We start from the raw sequence: 18,344 nt of genomic DNA, 5'->3' as shown, positions 1-18,344 counted from the left end.
CAGTAGGAGGTTTAGCAGAAGCCATTCTATGTCTCCCGAGTGGAGTCCTAACACGATGTAAATGTACAAGTCAGGGACGCAGGTGGTATCTTATGCAGGATACGGGAGTTGAAGCTAGCAAGGTTAATAAATAGAGATGAACCACACTATAGGTCCTATAGCCAGTGGGAAACTGGCCGCTGTCAGACATGGTGATGTGTTTACAGGGGCAAACATTAACATGGGCAAAAACATTAACATGGGATCCAATGTGTACTTTCCTCGCAACGGTGCAATTTGAAACAGAGAAACTGTGCACTTCATTGGTGTAGCCCACTCTAGCCGACCTCTTACACTGGTAGGTTGCAGTGTGGTTGCACATATCACCATATATCATTAGAGTGTCTTTACTTGTTACGTTATGGGTAACCTTCATCTCTGACTGTATATTGTACCAGTCCTTGTATTTGGAGACATGGCCCTGTTGCTCGATGTGATATAAGCTGTACATTATGTTTTCCTCTGTCAAGATAAGCCAGCTAGTGGTCATAAAGTGGTGAGGATTCGAGTTTGGACATACAAGTTGCAGAGGTGTAGCAGTGCGGTTAGGAAGAGCCTTAACCTCTATGGGCTAGGTGGGACGCTTGCGTCCCACCTACTCAACAGCCAGTGGAATCCCGTGGCGCGATATTCAAATACCTTAGAAATGCTATTACCTCAATTTCTCAAACATATGACTATTTTACACCATTTTAAAGACAAGACTCTCGTTAATCTAACCACACTGTCCGATTTCAAAAAGGCTTTACAACGAAAGCAAAACATTAGATTATGTCAGCAGAGTACCCAGCTCGAAATAATCAGACACCCATTTTTCAAGCTAGCATATAATGTCACAAAAACCAAAACCACAGCTAAATGCAGCACTAACCTTTGATGATCTTCATCAGATGACACTCCTAGGACATTATGTTATACAATACATGCATGTTTTGTTCAATCAAGTTCATATTTATATCAAAAACCAGCTTTCTACATTAGCATGTGACTAGCATGTGACTAGCATTCCCACTGAACACTTCCGGTGAATTTACTAAATTACTCACGATAAACGTTCACAAAAAACATAATTATTTTAGGAATTATAGATGCAGAACTCCTTTATGCAATCGCTATGTCCGATTTTAAAATAGCTTTTTGGTGAAAGCACATTTTGCAATATTCTGAGTAGATAGCCCGGCCATCACAGGCTAGCTATTTTGACACCCACCAAGTGTGGTACTCACCAAACTCAGATTTACTATTAGAAAAATTGGATTACCTTTGCTGTTCTTCGTCAGAATGCACTCCCAGGACTTCTACTTCAATAACAAATGTTGGTTTGGTTCCAAATAATCCATAGTTATATCCAAATAGCGGCGTTTTGTTTGTGCGTTCAAGACACTATCCGAAGGGTAAAGAAGGGTGACGCGCCCGACGCGTTCGTGACAAAAAAAATTCAAAATATTCCATTACCGTACTTCGAAGCATGTCAAACGCTGTTTCAAATGAATTTTTATGCGATTTTTCTCGTAAAAAAAGCGATAATATTCCGACCGGGAAACCCTGTTTTCGTTCAAAGACGAAAAAATAAAAACATGGTGTCGGCTCGTGCACGCGCCCCAGTCTCATTGTTCTCTGATCGACCACTATCCAATTGCGCTACTGTTTTCAGCCATGGCCTGCAAAGTCACCATTCAACGTTCTGGCGCCTTCTGAGAGCCTATGGGAGCGTTAGAAAATGTCACGTTATGCCAGAGATCCCCTGTTTTGGTTAGAGATGATCAAGAAGGCCAAAAAATAGTCAGAGAGATCGCTTCCTGTTTGGAATCTTCTCAGGTTTTGGCCTGCTAAATGAGTTCTGTTATACTCACAGACACCATTCAAACAGTTTTAGAAACTTTAGGGTGTTTTCTATCCAAATCAAACAATTATATGCATATTCTAGTTACTTGGCAGGAGTAGTAACCAGATTAAATCGGGTACGTTTTTTATCCGGCCGTGCAAATACTGCCCCCTATCCCCAACAGGTTAATCCTTGGGACTGAAGTGAAAGTAGTAGAAAGAGGCTCGGTGGTAACATCTTGGCCTCTGTGTGAGGTGTAAGGAAATTAGCCTGTTAGGGCTAGGGGGCAGTATTGACACGGCTGGATAAAAAACGTACCCGATTTAATCTGGTTACTACTCCTGCCCAGTAACTAGAATATGCATATAATTATTGGCTTTGGATAGAAAACACATTAAAGTTTCTAAAACTGTTTGAATGGTGTCTGTGAGTATAACAGAACTCATATGGCAGGCAAAAACCTGAGAAGATTTCATGCAGGAAGTGGCCTGTCTGACAAGGTGTCGTTCTTCTTGTCTCTGTTTATTGAAGAGTGAGGATCTTAGCTATAACGTGACACTTCCTACGGCTGCCATAGGCTCTCAGAAGGCGGCAAAACGCTGAATCGTGGCTTTGCAGGCTCTGGCTGAAAAAAAGTAGCGCGTTTGGGTAGTGGCTGGTTACAGTACTGTGAGACTCAGGCTCGTGCCCGCGTCGACCGAAAGCTTTCTCTTCCTTTGTCTCTTTACCTAAAAGGATATTCCCGGTCGGAATATTATCGCTTTTTTACCAGAAAAATGGCATAAAAATGGATTTTAAACAGCGGTTGACATGCTTCGAAGTACGGTAATGGAATATTTAGATTTTTTTTGTCACGAATTGCGCCATGCGCGCGACCCTTATTTACCATTCGGATAGTGTCTGGGACGCACGAACAAAACGCCGCTATTCGGATATAACGATGGATTATTTTGGACCAAACCAACATTTGTTATTGAAGTAGAAGTCCTGGGAGTGCATTCTGACGAAGACAACAAAAGGTAATCAAACTTTTGTAATAGTAAATCTGATATTGGTGAGTGCTAAACTTGCCGGGTGTCTAAATAGCTAGCCCGTGATGGCTGGGCTATGTACTTAGAATATTGCAAAATTGCTTTCACCAAAAAGCTATTTTAAAATCGGACATATCGAGTGCATAGAGGAGTTCTGTATCTATAATTCTTAAAATAATTGTTATGCTTTTTGTGAACGTTTATCGTGAGTAATTTAGTAAATTGTTAGTGAATTCGCCGGAAGTTTGCGGGGGGTATGCTAGTTCTGAACGTCACATGCTAATGTAAAAAGCTGGTTTTTGATATAAATATGAACTTGATTGAACAAAACATGCATGTATTGTATAACATAATGTCCTATGGTTGTCATCTGATGAAGATCATCAAAGGTTAGTGCTGCATTTAGCTGTCTTCTGGGTTTTTGTGACATTATATGCTAGCTTGAAAAATGGGTGTCTGATTATTTCTGGCTTGGTACTCTGCTGACATAATCTAATGTTTTGCTTTCATTGTAAAGCCTTTTTGAAATCGGACAGTGTGGTTAGATTAACGAGAGTCTTGTCTTTAAATAGCTGTAAAATAGTCATATGTTTGAGAAATTGAAGTAATAGGATTTTTAAAGTATTTGAAAATCGCGCTACTGGATTAGACTGGCTGTTGCGTAGGTGGGACGAATTCGTCCCGCCTAGCCCAGAGAGGTTAAGGGCCGTGGCCATATCACCACTGGCATCCACAGTCTCAGTTGTAGTGCCAACATTCCAAGGTCCGGTTGTAAAGGCTGCATGTTTGGTTACTGCCATACTAGGCCTAATTGCTAGATAGCCATATGTGTTGGGTAATGAAGTAGTAGAGACTGGTAGCTGATCCTCTGCAGACAGGATCGTGGCAGTTGATAGGGTAACAAGTAGATAGCTCAAGGGTATAACTGACAACGCCATTGTTGTAACAACCAACACTGGAGATGATTTGGATACCTCAGACCCTTTATAGGCTAAATATGGCAATACCCAATTCCTCCCTAACTACTACTTTAGATATACAACCTAGTTTCTCTGACATATCAGTCTTTGGATGGAGCAATAACAAGATGGTCCGTTCATCATCTTACCGATTACACTTTGGATGGTTCTCGCCTACACCATTTGGCTTTTGTCACAGTGCAGACTAGCGATTTCCCTCGCACCCGCACATCCACCCTACATTCACAGGATTGGATCTTGAATTCTTCTGTTTGTCCTCATCGGGACATCTTGAGTCTTTGTAACAACCATCACTTTTACAACTAAAATGATCAATAAGGGGCAGGTTAGAGCTGAGAGGATGACTGAAGCAGCAGCCATGAACCGACTGCTGCTTATCATGACCTCGCAGTCAAAATATTTGTTTCCCTGTGACTGCGATGCTGTATCGGCTCGCACTTTGTCAATGTATTTCTGAACCGTGGCATCCATGGCGATGATGTCCTTTAACACGGTCAGTCCTTGCTGGAGCAACAGAATCAACTGAGCGGATCGGTTCCGAATGCTAGCGATAGACTTGAGTATGTCTACATCGGAGAGAGCGTAGACCTTCGACAGTATCCTAGGACTCTTGGTCATCCGGACCACACTCACGTCGTTTACTGTGTTGGTATCAGGCTTTCCAGCTGATGTGCTCCTCATGGTGAACATGTCTGCTTTTGCCTTGTAGCAGATAGGTCCGAAGCACGGGTCGCCACACACCAGGGGACATTCCAAGCCTATCTCGTCCTTGTAGTTCACTTCACAGGCTGATACAATATCATCCTGGTTCAGATCTTCACATACTCCCCTCGAGTCACACTGGGGCATCCTGTAGTTGTAGTTTGTGTTGTTTACCATGTGTCTGTCCAGCCAACAAGTCCTGTTGCCCCTTGAGGAATCTATGAAGGCCATGTACCATTACGAGAGCACGACGGGTTTCCAAGTGTCCCTCCTGACTACCATCACTAGCCTAGAGGAGGACTGGGAACGGCTTGCAACTGGTATATCGGTATAAGATTCTGTGATGAAGCCCGGTTCGCACCCAGTCATATCTGACCGCAGTACACCTTGAGCGCACGAGAGTAAGCGCTGATGTGCTCCCTGGAGGGCAAACGTGATGGTATTGAGCTGTATGGCCAAGTTGAAGGCTCCACTCTTCCAGGTGTCAAGCAACCTATTCAACCTACTGGCATCATTGAACCCCCATGTGGCTGATTGTACAGGACATGATCTGCATTGAGGGGAGAGTATGATAAAGTGCTGGGGAAATCTTTGACTACATTTTCCAGGGCTCCTTCGATCAACGTCCTGTAGTATCGCATCACATCCACCACATGAGGGTTAGAAGTAAATCCCTTATCCTGGTATGATAACAGTTTGGAAACGGAGTCGGACACGGCAACGTTGTGGTTGTTGCCGACACGGGTGTCCATGAGAGCGGCCAGATCGTTGAAGGCTGAGTGCAGCAATGTCATGGCCCATTTGTATTCCCGCGTGACTGTTGACATTGTCATAGTTGCATTGTGCCAGCTGCCAGAATAACACAATTTATCACAACCTTTATGAGACTCAGGTAACCCTCTGCAGGCTACCTGGGAACTCTTCGGGTAATTTACTTCGAGTTCGGTCCAGTTGAGGCCTATAAAGAAATGGTAGGCAGTGTAGGAGCTGCGCCTCTCCGGTGTGCATATCTTCCATCTGCCTGGCCTGAGTATCACCCTGTGGTTGAGGGAGTCGGGAGACACTTTACCGTTTCAGATGAAACGGACAGGTCCTGAAGCTAGACCTTCCCCTCTGGGGGTCCTGGCACCTGCGGTTGATGGTGATTCTTGATTAGAGACGAGGTGACCAATAGGAAGCAGAGCTGACAGTATCATATACATGGATCTGAGCGAGGGTGCATTGTGGTTCGTCATGTCCATGGTGTTGTGGTTCACAGCAGTTTCCTATAGCGTTGTTGGCTATAGAGGCTTCCTTGACACATATAGCAAAGCATTGTGAGTATGCTAATGTTGATTAGTACAGCTAGTACAGTGGAGCTCAGAGATAATGCAGAGGTGTGGGTTGACATAGACATTAAGCACTTCACTGTCTGCCCGTAATCTTCTCATTCTCTTCGATCAAAGTACCGAGTTGAGAGAAGACATCACTTCGAGTCTTGACAGAGTGGTTCATTGTATTCACACAATCGTAGGTGTTCTGAAAGAACGCATCGGAGTACGGTAAGTGGTCAGCCCGAATCAGGTCAATTTCAGGGCAGTAGAGTAACGCTAGGGGTTGGACAATCTGTGTGGTGAGCGGTCCCACTGTTGTAATATACTTTTTCACCTTGGAGACGAGAGGCTCTTCTGTGTGCATGTAGTAACCCGGCCTGGGCTGAGGCAAGGACATTTTATCCGATCTGAAGGAGAATGGTTCGAGTTCACATGGGATTGTAACGCGTTTCGCACCGTGATTAACATGGATTATAATTTTAATAAAGATTTCCTCTGATGATTCCATATGGCTAGAGATTGCAATCGGATACCCGGTGCCCCCTTGTGGCCAATTGTTATCAATGTAGTCTCCCAGCTCCATGCAAGAACTGGAGCCTCTTATGCACTCAACCGTTTTCGATATCAAGTACATACTGTCAATGATTGCTGACAAGCCCTTGGAGCCTTGGTGAGAGGGCAGGGTGACGCCTCTTGTCACTACTTGCTTGCTGGACAGCCAATCTTCTTCCTCTCGAGTCAGTGAAGGTGTTCCGAGCCAGCGGCTCCAGTCCACTATACTCTGGACAACAGCCTGTCTCAAATGTCTGGTGATGGGTAATGGTACCAATAGCCTTGCACGATGCTCAGACCCGCTAATGTAGCTGTCACAACCTTTTGTGAGGTTCTCCTGTGCTTCACTCTGTATTCCAAATGAAGGGAACGGGAGGACATTGCTCCTTACAATGGTAGAATGTGAATGGATGCAAATCATGTCCCTATCCTGATCAACGAAGGCTACAGTATCCTTATAATTCAAGTTGATAGCCTGTGAGCCGTAGGGTATAAACTTAACCCTCTCGATAGCACTCCGGATGATGTGTTCACTAACGGGTAAAGGAGCACCTACGTTCATGTCTGAGGACAAGCCCAATCTCAGGTCAGGCATATCGGGAACCAGGACAAGGCTTTTACTGAGAGGTATCCCCTGGGTGGCGTGCTGGAAAAACATTGAACCTTCCAGTTTGTACACACCATCCACCTGAGCATAAGAGTATGCTCCGTCTCCGAACGTTGAGTTTCGGGTGTACCGGTAATGTAAAGTGCGGAACTTGGTGGCTGTCAGGTTGATTATGTTTGAGAGCTCCGTGAAGGTCGGCAGGCCTTTGGTGTTACCAAAGGTGTAGTCAAGGTATCCCAGGGAGTATCTACACACACCCCACTTGGCCATATCCGCTATGATCCCAGCAAGGTCTCGCATAGAATAATGGACCCTATTGTCAACCAAGACAACATGGTCAGGTTTGGCATGTCTGTTGAGCAACAGCGGCCACTTGCAGTCAATGTTTGGTGTGTAATCGCTCGACGGCATGGTCACCACTATCCCGGCTCGGTTGTTCGATATCTTGCATAGCTCCTCAAATACCAATAATCCTGTCCTCTCCGGGTACTCGTCCTCACGGGGTAACCTGATTGTGTACGGGTCACCGGCTGTGTACTCTCCTACGGTCCAGCGACCAGGCCTTACCCGCTCACACCCTGTCTTCGGCTGAGTGAATATGGATATAGTGTCCAGGTTCAGAAAGGCTCCATATGACGCCACGAGTAGACCCAATTGCTGTAGCTCAGTCTCTGCTTGCTCCTGCTCAGACTCAAAAGGGTATGATTGTGTGTGATTGCCATACTGATGACGGGGAGTGTACTGCTGAAACGGCAAACTACCCCCTTCTACATCCTCAATGTCTACTGGATGATTGACTTTGGGGCAGATGATAATTATGAATCTATCCCTACACACTATACAGTTCATGCCTGTTACTGGTGTGTCATGACAGGCTGGAATGGGGACATCCTCAGGGCTATTGTAGAGGATGTTGTTATCTTTGTCATATATGGTTATAGGTCCAGAGCATTTCTCTGTGTTACTGCATTTAAAGTAATTGTACGTAGTTGTGTATTCCACATTGTAATCGGTGTAGTATCTTTTGGTCCTTATGACATCGGCAATCTGGTATGCTGAGATCCCAGGTATCAACTCTAACTTTGATCCGTATAGGTTGTTGATAATATCAAAGTCCGACGCCTTTACTGTCTCGATGTGAACGTCGATGACTATCACCCAAGGACCTCGGTTCAACTGGGACTGCAAGATTAATATCCAGTCAAGTACAGCTGCCAGCTCTTCCTGGTAGGGGTCGGGTCGGATGGAGTGTATGAAGCTAAGCTTCACACTTATCTTACCCCCCCAGCCCTGACGGATGATAGTTTTCAGGGTATCCTCGGCCTGAAGTGGTATATACACCTGGGACGTTTTCACATTGTTGTACTTCGATAAGGATCGTACGTCTATGGGCAAGTACTGATCATTGAGACTCCAGGGAAGGTGTTCCATTATGACCTCGAAGTCGACGAGTACGACATCACATCTCATCATGTCTAGAGGAGCGTACGGGTTGTCTCGTGTTGGTCCAGACAAGAGGGCAAACGCATACACTGTGACTAGACAGAAGCGTTCCGTTTTAGGTGCGACCGAGCCATATACAACCCTGCCCTGGTTCTTGACCGAGACATCGGGCTCCTGGTGTGTAATTTCTAGCATCCAGTCGTTGTTGCTGCCCTCGGCTCCTTTTGACAGGTGTGCGAACGGGGTCGTGATGCATGTAGGTGAGCACAGACCATCTGGGTTTGCGAAGTGGAGCAGAGCATGGGTGCAATTGCAGGACTGGTGCAGCTTCGGTTTCCACAGGCAGTTGACATCGACATTCTTTTGTAACCCTAGCATGGTTTCCCGATGAGTGTCATAGATTTCGAGCTTGACGTGGAAGGAGTCCAATCGGCCACAGGTGAAGTCTTCTATGAATACGTGCACAAAGAGCCAACTGATTTAACCTGTTGGGGCTAGGGGGCAGTATTTGCACGGCCGGGGACAGTGAGACTAAGATGCGCATTCACGAGACTACTCAATTTTTTTCTTTCAGCCTTTGAATGAATACAACGTTGCCCGGTTGGAATATTATCGCTATTTTACGAGAAAAATAGTATCAAAATTGATTTTAAAACAGCGTTTGACATGCTTCTAAATACAGTAATGGATATTTTGAATTTTTATGTCATGAAATGCGCTCACGCGTCACCCTTCGGATAGTGATCTGAACGCATGAACAAAACGGAGCAATTTGAATATAACTATGGATTATTTGGAACCAAAACAACATTTGTTGTTGAAGTAGAAGTCCTGGAAGTGCATTCTGACGAAGAACAACAAAGGTAATCCAATTTTTCTAATAGTAATTCTGAGTTTAGTGAGCGCCAAACTTGGTGGGTGTCAAAATAGCTAGCCGTGATGGCCGAGCTATGTACTCAGAATATTGCAAAATGTGCTTTCGCCGAAAAGCTATTTTAAAATCTGACACCGCGATTGCATAAAGGAGTTCTGTATCTATAATTCTTAACCTGTTGGGGATAGGGGGCAGTATTGACACGGCTGGATAAAAAATGTACCCGATTTAATCTGGTTACTACTCCTGCCCAGTAACTAGAATATGCATATAATTATTGGCTTTGGATAGAAAACACCCTAAAGTTTCTAAAACTGTTTGAATGGTGTCTGTGAGTATAACAGAACTCCTATGGCAGGCCAAAACCTGAGAAGATTTCAAGCAGGAAGTGGCCTGTCTGAGAAGTAGTGTTTCATCTTGGCTCTTTTTATTGAAGACTCAGGATCTGTGCAATAACGTGACACTTCCTACGTCTTCCATAGGGTCTCAGAGCCCGGGAAAACGTTGAACGATATCGAGGCAGGCTCTGGCTGAAACACTTTATCGCTTTTGGCAAGTGGCCACTCAGAGTACTATGGGCTTAGGCGCGTGCCCGCTTCGACCGAATGCTTTGTTTTCCTTTGTATGTTTATCTAAACGCAGATTCCAGGGCGTAATATTATCACTTTTATAAAAAAAACTTTTATAAAAAAAACTCACAGCAATCTCTGTGAGTATGTGGGCCAGATATTTGCAGAGTTTGGCATTGGAAGTAAAGTGACCTTCGGTACAATTCGACGAAGTGTTGCTACATTGAACTTTAAATCCTTTAACGAGGATCCATTGGAGGGCAAGTCTGGTGCCAGCAGCCGCGGTAATTCCAGCTCCAATAGCGTATCTTAAAGTTGCTGCAGTTAAAAAGCTCGTTGTTGGATCTCGGGATCGAGCTGGCCGCCAGCCCCTGCCCCTGCCTCTCGGCGCCCCCTCGATGCTCTTAACTGAGTGTCCCGCGGGGTCCGAAGCGTTTACTTTGAAAGAATTAGAGTGTTCAAAGCAGGCCCGGTCGCCTGAATACCGTAGCTAGGAATAATGGAATAGGACTCCGGTTCTATTTTGTGGGTTTTTCTTCTGAACTGGGGCCATGATTAAGAGGGACGGCCAGGGGCATTCGTATTGTGCCGCTAGAGGTGAAATTCTTGGAACGTTCACAAAATACATAACAATTATTTTAGCCTCTATGGGCTAGGTGGGACGCTTGCATCCCACCTACTCAACAGCCAGTTGAATCCTGTGGCGCGTTATTCAAATCCTTAGATATGCTATTACTTCAATTTTTCAAAAATATGACTATTTTACACCGTTTTAAAGATAAGACTCTCGTTAACCTAACCACACTGTCCGATTTCAAAAAGGCTTTACAACGAAAGCAAAACATTAGATTATGTCAGCAGAGTACCGAGCCAGAAATAATCAGACACCCATTTTTCAAGCTAGCATATAATGTCACATAAACCCAAACCACAGCTAAATGCAGCACTAACCTTTGATGATCTTCATCAGATGACAACCCTAGGACATTATGTTATACAATACATGGATGTTTTGTTCAATCAAGTTCATATTTATATCAAAAACCAGCTTTTTACATTAGCATGTGACTAGCATGTGACTAGCATTCCCACCGAACACTGCCGGTGAATTTACTAAATTACTCACGATAAACGTTCACAAAAAACATAACAATTATTTTAAGAATTATACATACAGAACTCCTCTATGCACTCGCTATGTCCGATTTTAAAATAGCTTTTCAGTGAAAGCACATTTTGCAATATTCTCAGTAGATAGCCCGGCATCACAGGGCTAGCTATTTAGACACCCAGCAAGTTTAGCACTCACCAAAGTCAGATTTACTATATGAAAAATGTTATTACCTTTGCTGTTCTTCATCAGAATGCACTCCCAGGACTTCTACTTCAATAACAAATGTTGGTTTGGTCCCAAATAATCCATTGTTATATCCAAATAGCGGCGTTTTGTTTGTGCGTTCAAGACACTATCCGAATGGTAAAGAAGGGTGACGAGCACGGCGCATTTCGTGACAAAAAAATTGTAAATATTCCATTACCGTACTTCGAAGCATTTCAACCGCTGTTTAAAATCAATTTTTATGCCATTTTTCTCGTAAAAAAGCGATAATATTCCGACCGGGAGTGGTGGTTTTCGTTCAAAGAGAGGGAAAATAAAAACATCTCGTGCCCTCGTGCACGAGCCCCAGTCTAATGGTCCTCTGACAGGCCACTATCCAAACGCGCTAATGTGTTTCAGCCTGGGGCTGCCTCGATATCATTCAGCTTTTTCCCGGGTTCTGAGAGCCTATGGGAGCCGTAGGAAGTGTCACGTTACAGCAAAGATCCTCAGTCTTCAATAAAAAGAGCCAAGATGAACAACAACTTGTCAGACAGGCCACTTCCTGTTCAGAATCTTCTCAGGTTTTTGCCTGCCATATGAGTTCTGTTATACTCACAGACACCATTCAAACAGTTTTAGAAACTTTAGGGTGTTTTCTATCCAAAGCCAATAATTATATGCATATTCTAGTTACTGGGCAGGAGTAGTAACCAGATTAAATCGGGTACGTTTTTTATCCGGCCGTGTAAATACTGCCCCCTATCCCCAACAGGTTAACTGAAGGGTTTTTACCCATAGCAAAGTGTTCATATTCAGTCAAAATTCCATTCCTCCAACCTTCAATTCTGGATGACACACCGCCGCCTTCATCACTCTCGCTCTCCGTGGAAGTCGCCACGACGCAGCCTTGCTCCCTCGGTTCCGAGCATGGTTCACCACCGATCTGACTGGTTGACTGCACCGGCGCAGTTGCCGCCGCCTGCTCACTCTCGTCCCACAGCTGCTGATCCACCACCGCGGACTGCTCACCCTCGTCTACCAGCTGCTGCTCCACGGACAACTGACTTTCAACACACTGCAAATACCCAGGGTTCTCCCAGGGCTCCAGCTGCGGTACATCACCGTTGTTAGGCTGCATACAATGCAATGATTCGGGCTGTTGTCTCTCAGTTGAACGCCGGCTAGATTGCATAGCACGCTTCCATTCTATAGTAGCAGGCTTAAGTGCATGGACAGACTTGAAATGTCGGTCTATCCGCACGATATTCAGCTTGGAACAAAGCCCACAGTCACGTCTTTGTCTGCTGTTCATAGCTTCTCTCTCCTGCCTTCCTGCATGCGTGTCTGTCTCTTTGTTTGCTTCACCAAACAACAACCTAACCCTAACCCCTAACCCCTAAACCCTAACCCAACCTAACCCTAACCCTAACCCTAAACCCCTAACCTAACCCTAACCCCAACCCTAACCTAACACTAACCTAACCCTAACGCTACCCTAACCCCAACCCTAACCCCTAAACCTAACCCATAACCCAACCCTAACCTAACCCCTAACCCTAACACTAACCCTAACCCTAACCCCTAACCCCTAACCCTAACCCTAATCCTGGAAGGGAGTAGCCCAATTGGTCACTGCCACCCAAACCACCGGATGACCTAGGACTACACTTGGGGAGGATGTACAACAACTGGGAGGTTTCCTCCTTGAGGCTTTTTTTTGTCTGCTGAAACTCACAAGTATGACAGACTGACATGGCTGGTATGGACACATGGCAACCAAGCGAGAAACCGGACCCTCATACGGTACGCGACTCAAGGGTTTTGCCTGATCCTAAACCTACCATGTATCTACAAGGACGCTGGACGGAACTCAAAGGGCGGATGCATGACAACCGTAGAGAGGGCTTGCCCTTTGGGTTTTTGTCTGCTCAAACCATTGGAAGTTCAATGACTTACCACTCGACAGGGACACATGGCAACCAACTGAGGGCCGGACCTGCATAAGGTACGCAACTCGAGGGCCTTTGCCTGATCCTACGCCGAGTATACCCAAACAGACCAGCTGGATTTGACTAGACATGGGTTGATTGGGAGTTAGGATCCTGGAAGGGAATAACTCTTAATTATACAAATGATTGAAAACATCCAGGACAAAAAGACAGACGGACACGGAAGTAAATACATAGACAATGTGGAGAAAAAAAAGAAGGATCAGATGGGGAGTAACTCCTAGGTTGAACTATGCTTTCCACATCCGTTGACAAGCGTACCTAAACACCAATGACTACCATTCGACAGGGACACATGGCAACCAACTGAGGGCCGGACCTGCACAAGGTACGCAACTCAAGGGATTTTGCATGATCCTACATCGAGTTTGCCCATACAGACTAGCTGGATTTGACTAGACATGGGATAATTGGGAGTTAGGATCCTGGAAGGGAATAACTCTCAATTCTACTTGTGATTGAAAACATCCAGGACTACAGACAAGACGGACAAGGAGTAAATACATAGGCAACGTGGAGATAAAAAGAAGGATCCGATGGGGAGTAACTCCTAGGTTGAACTATACTTTCCACTTCCGTTGACAAACAGACCTTGAAATATTTTTGGGGAAGATGGTAGGTTAGTTAGAGGATGTTTTGGGTTAATATTAAATTATCCTATTATCCTAGGGTCCATGGTCATGGTAACCCCAAGAGGAGAAAATAGAATTTTGTTAAATATATATTAGTTACCTAATGGTTATTTTTAAAGGATCCAAGGGATCATTTAGGATACATTTCAAATAGATTTTTAAGAGTCCGTGGTCACGGTAACCTCTGAAATGCTATTAAAGATCTGTTTTTATGGTCCTAATGAACCCCTTTCTTTTTTTAAGGGATGTGGGGTTTGTGTTGTTTAGGTGTAGTGTGTGTCCAGGAGTGCCTTGTTGTTTGAAGTTTCGGTGATGATTCAGCTTGTGGTAGTGGTATTAATATCCATAGGGATGTGGAGGGCCATCCTAAGACTGAAGGTCCTGGTGAGATTCTTTGGTTCTTTGTGAGAGCTTTGGAGACGGCTGCGTACCCAGGTATCCCTCAGGTTGGTATTTCTTTTGAAGGTCTGGATGGGTGTGTGGAGAGGAAGTAGTTGCTTTTAGAGTAGCCTCTTCTTAATTTGGGTCGCCACCCGGCAGCTTGGTGAGTTGTAGGTCATGATGATTGTTATAATTTTGTTGACTTTGAAGAGTATATGGAGGTGGATGGTTGCGGAGTTGTAACCTGCTCCTGCTGATTTTCATTCCATACCACCCTGGTCTGGGTATGGGACGGAAATGAAAGTTCAGAGGCCACCTTAACACTCTGCCTCTTCTCCTCTCCCTCAATCACCCTTGTCAGGGTATGATGTGGGGGTAGGTTAGGAGGGTTTGTGTTCCCCAAAAGGAGCCCTCCCTGTGCCACCCTGGTCGGGGTATGGCCGGGTCTCTGGGTCCCCGGGTATGGTGGGGGTTGGCCGCTTTCTTGGAAAGGTTTCATTTTTCTACTATGTTTTGTTGTAGAAGAGTGAACATGTTTGGCAGGTTTTGAGACGTTTCCTTTCGAGGAGCTAGGTGTCTGAAAGGTCCTGGAGTCTCATGGTGTGGGATTTGCTGTGGGGTCCCGTTGCCAGTGGTTCTTTCGTCCATCCAATGTTAGATGATGTTGGGGTGTTGTAATCGGGTTGCTCAGGCTCATCAGTCTCTGTAAGTTGGTAAAAATATTGGTCCTGGTAGGGGTAAGATTCATCCGGTGTGGGATGAGTTTCTTGGTGTGTTGTAGCCCGAAAATGTGGCTCTGTACGTAACGGAGACGACGTATCCACAGTCAGACTCGGTTGCCGGCCCCTCTATGCGTCTCCTCTTAAAATATGTAGAGGGCTTAAATGAATCTTTCTGCCCCGTCGAAATTTTCAGGCCTGTTTCGTGGTGCCGTTTGGGGTCAAAGGTGGCCCCTCTATGCGTCTCCTCTTAAAATATGTAGAGGGCTTAAATGAATCTTTCTGCCCCGTCGAAATTTTCGGGCCTGTTTCGGAGTGCCGTTTGGGGTCAAAGGTGGACCTTAGAGTGCCTAGAGTCCCGGCTATGTCGTGAGTCTTCCATGTTATGTGTCCCTGTGTAAAACTCAAAGTAAGGGGAGAGAAAAGTACAAAGTAAATAGGTAGCCAAAAGGAGATACCTCCGACGTCCGTGTGGATCCTGCCTTCCTTACAGCTACACAGCGGATCTAGAGGTATCCCAGCCACAACTCGTTTCTGCCTTACTCGGCTTCATCAGGCAGCAGGGAGATAAAAAGTCAAAATGTGCCAAAATGTGCACTCGGTCGTAGTACGGGAAAAGGGCGTTTTTTGGACCGGAAAAATAGTTTGTGTGTGTGGGTATATGTGGGTGAGTGTCGTGGAGGTTGAGACTCTATAGTCTGAAAGTTCGATGAAGTTCCGTAATGAATGCCAAAAGGGGCGTAGATTCGTTGGAATATAAGCACTGTGATGTAGGAATCCCAAAAAAATGGTGGTCGCAAGGATTAAAACAGGTTGAAGGTATCAAAATTCGGGGTGTAACATAAGGCTGGGGCCTGGTGGTTTGGTAAAAAGTAATGGTCCAAAGTGAAATGTATTCGCTGCAAGTTGAGAGATCGAAATTGCATGTTGTCCAGGTGAAAGTGTCTTCAAAAAGTTTTTCGACCCAATGGTGCTGAGACTGAGGGATGCTCTTCTTTTATAGGAAAGGAGGGGGGCGTGCTCTCCAGGTGAGTAGAATCCTATTGGTGCAGGAGGCATGCATGCAGTGTACATGTGAGGAGCATGGCCGTGATCATCCAATGGGATAGTTGCTTTAGATGCAGGGTCTTTAACCCGTTTGTGTTGGTAGAGGCCTCCTCCATTGATTCATATGGGTAATTACATAGGGTGGTAGCCCCTTGTAGTTTGAGGTACCATTTGCGTTGTGGGTGTCCGAGGGGTTCCGGGTGAATTGCAGATAAGACTAGAAGTCCCAAGGGTTAGAATGAGCCATTCGTGAAGTTCCCGTGATGTGTACAAGGTTATTAGATCCCCCTGTGAAGATGGTGTGTTTGAGTCGTGTTCAGCTTCATTAGGGTTCCCGTAATTGCGGTTGAGTGTCCCATTTTGATTTGTTCAAGTCCACTTTGAGGAATAGGAGGTACGGATATGTCTACATTCTTAGAAAAAAGGGTTCCAAAATGTTTCTTCATCGGTCCCCATAGGAGAACCCTTTTTGGTTCCAGGTAGAATCCTTTTGGGTTCCAAGTAGAACCCTCTGTTGAAAGGGTTTTACATGGAACCCAAAAAGATTCTACCTGGAACCAAAAAGGGTTCTTCAAAGGTTCTCCTATAGGAACAGGCAAAGAATCATTTAGGCTCTAGATAGCACCTTTTTTTCTAAGAGTTCATAGTAGATCATTGTATTATCAACGCATTTCATAATGAGATTTGCACATTGTAGCATATGCAGGTAAATGATGATAGGGTGCTAGGATTGCTGTGTGTAGTTTCAGGTGAGGTAGGGTTCAGGTGAGATAGGGTTCAGGTGAGGTAGGGTTCAGGTGAGGTAGGGTTAACACTCCATTCCTGATACATGTTATTATGGACCTATACCACTCATTTACATTTACATTTAAGTCATTTAGCAGAAGCTCTTATCCAGAGCGACTTACAAATTGGTGCATTCACCTTATGATATCCAGTGGAACAACCACTTTACAATAGTACATCTAAATCTTTTGGGGGGGGTTTCGAAGGATAACTTTGTCCTATCCCAGGTATTCCTTAAAGAGGTGGGGTTTCAGGTGTCTCCGGAAGGTGGTGATTGACTCCGCTGTCCTGGCGTCGTGAGGGAGCTTGTTCCACCATAGGGGTGCCAGAGCAGCAAACAGTTTTGACTGGGCTGCGCGGGAACTGTGCTTCCTCAGAGGTAGGGGGGCCAGCAGGCCAGAGGTGGATGAGCGCAGTGCCCTCGTTTGGGTGTAGGGACTGATCAGAGCCTGAAGGTACGGATACATGTTATTATGGTCCTATACCACTCCATCCCTGATACATGTTATTATGGCCCTATACCACTCCATCCCTGATACAACATGTTATTATGGCCCTATACCACTCCATCCCTGATACATGTTATTATGGCCCAATACCACTCCCTCCCTGATACATGTTATTAAGGTCCTATACCACTCCATCCCTGATACAGGGCAGCAGTGTCGAGTTGGAATTTGTATTTAGGATCCTGGCAACTATACTGAACAGAAATAAACACAACATGCAACAATTTCAACGATTTTACGGAGTTACAGTTCATATAAGGAAATCAGTCAATTGAAATAAATAAATTAGGCCCTAATCTATGGATTTCACATGACTGGGCAGGGGCGCAGCCATGGGTGGACCTGGGAGGGCATAGGCTCACCCACTGGGGAGCCAGGGCCAGCCAATCAAACTGAGTTTTTCCACACAAAAGGGCTTTATTATAGACAGAAATACTCCTCAGTTTTTTAATTTTTTTTTATTTATTTCACCTTTATTTAACCAGGTAGGCTAGTTAAGAACAAGTTCTCATTTACAACTGCGACCTGGCCAAGATAAAGCAAAGCAGTTTGACACATACAACAACACAGAGTTACACATGGAATAAACAAACATACAGTCAATAATACAGTAGAAAAGTCTATATACAGTGTGTGCAAATGAGGTAGGATAAGGGAGATAAGGCAATAAATAGGCCATGGTGGTGAAGTAATTACAATATAGCAATTAAACACTGGAATGGTAGATGTGCAGAAGATGAATGTGCAAGTAGAGATACTGGGGTGCAAAGGAGAAAGATAAATAAATAAATGAATACAGTATGGGGATGAGGTAGTTGGATGGGCTATTTACAGATGGGCTATGTACAGGTGCAGTGATCTGTGAGCTGCTCTGACAGCTGGTGCTTAAAGCTAGTGAGGGAGATATGAGTCTCCAGCTTCAGTGATTTTTGCAGTTCATTCCAGTCATTGGCACCAGAGAACTGGAAGGAAAGACGGCCAAAGGAAGAATTAGCTTTGGGGGTG

General features: G+C 44.9%; 1 long non-coding RNA gene across 1 annotated transcript; it reads left to right on the top strand.

Moving 5' to 3' along the window:
* Positions 1-10,162: 10,162 nt before the first annotated feature.
* Positions 10,163-18,333, top strand: LOC123724137 (uncharacterized). Its single transcript, XR_006756825.1, has 3 exons — positions 10,163-10,548; positions 15,617-15,619; positions 18,309-18,333. It is a non-coding gene; the product is annotated as an uncharacterized lncRNA (long non-coding RNA).
* The last annotated feature ends 11 nt before the right edge of the window (positions 18,334-18,344 follow it).

Source organism: Salmo salar, chromosome ssa09, assembly GCF_905237065.1.
Source record: "Salmo salar chromosome ssa09, Ssal_v3.1, whole genome shotgun sequence".
Lineage (NCBI taxonomy): Eukaryota > Metazoa > Chordata > Actinopteri > Salmoniformes > Salmonidae > Salmo > Salmo salar.
The sequence above is the reverse complement of the archived record's forward strand: the minus strand, read 5'-3'. Positions and strand labels throughout refer to the sequence as shown.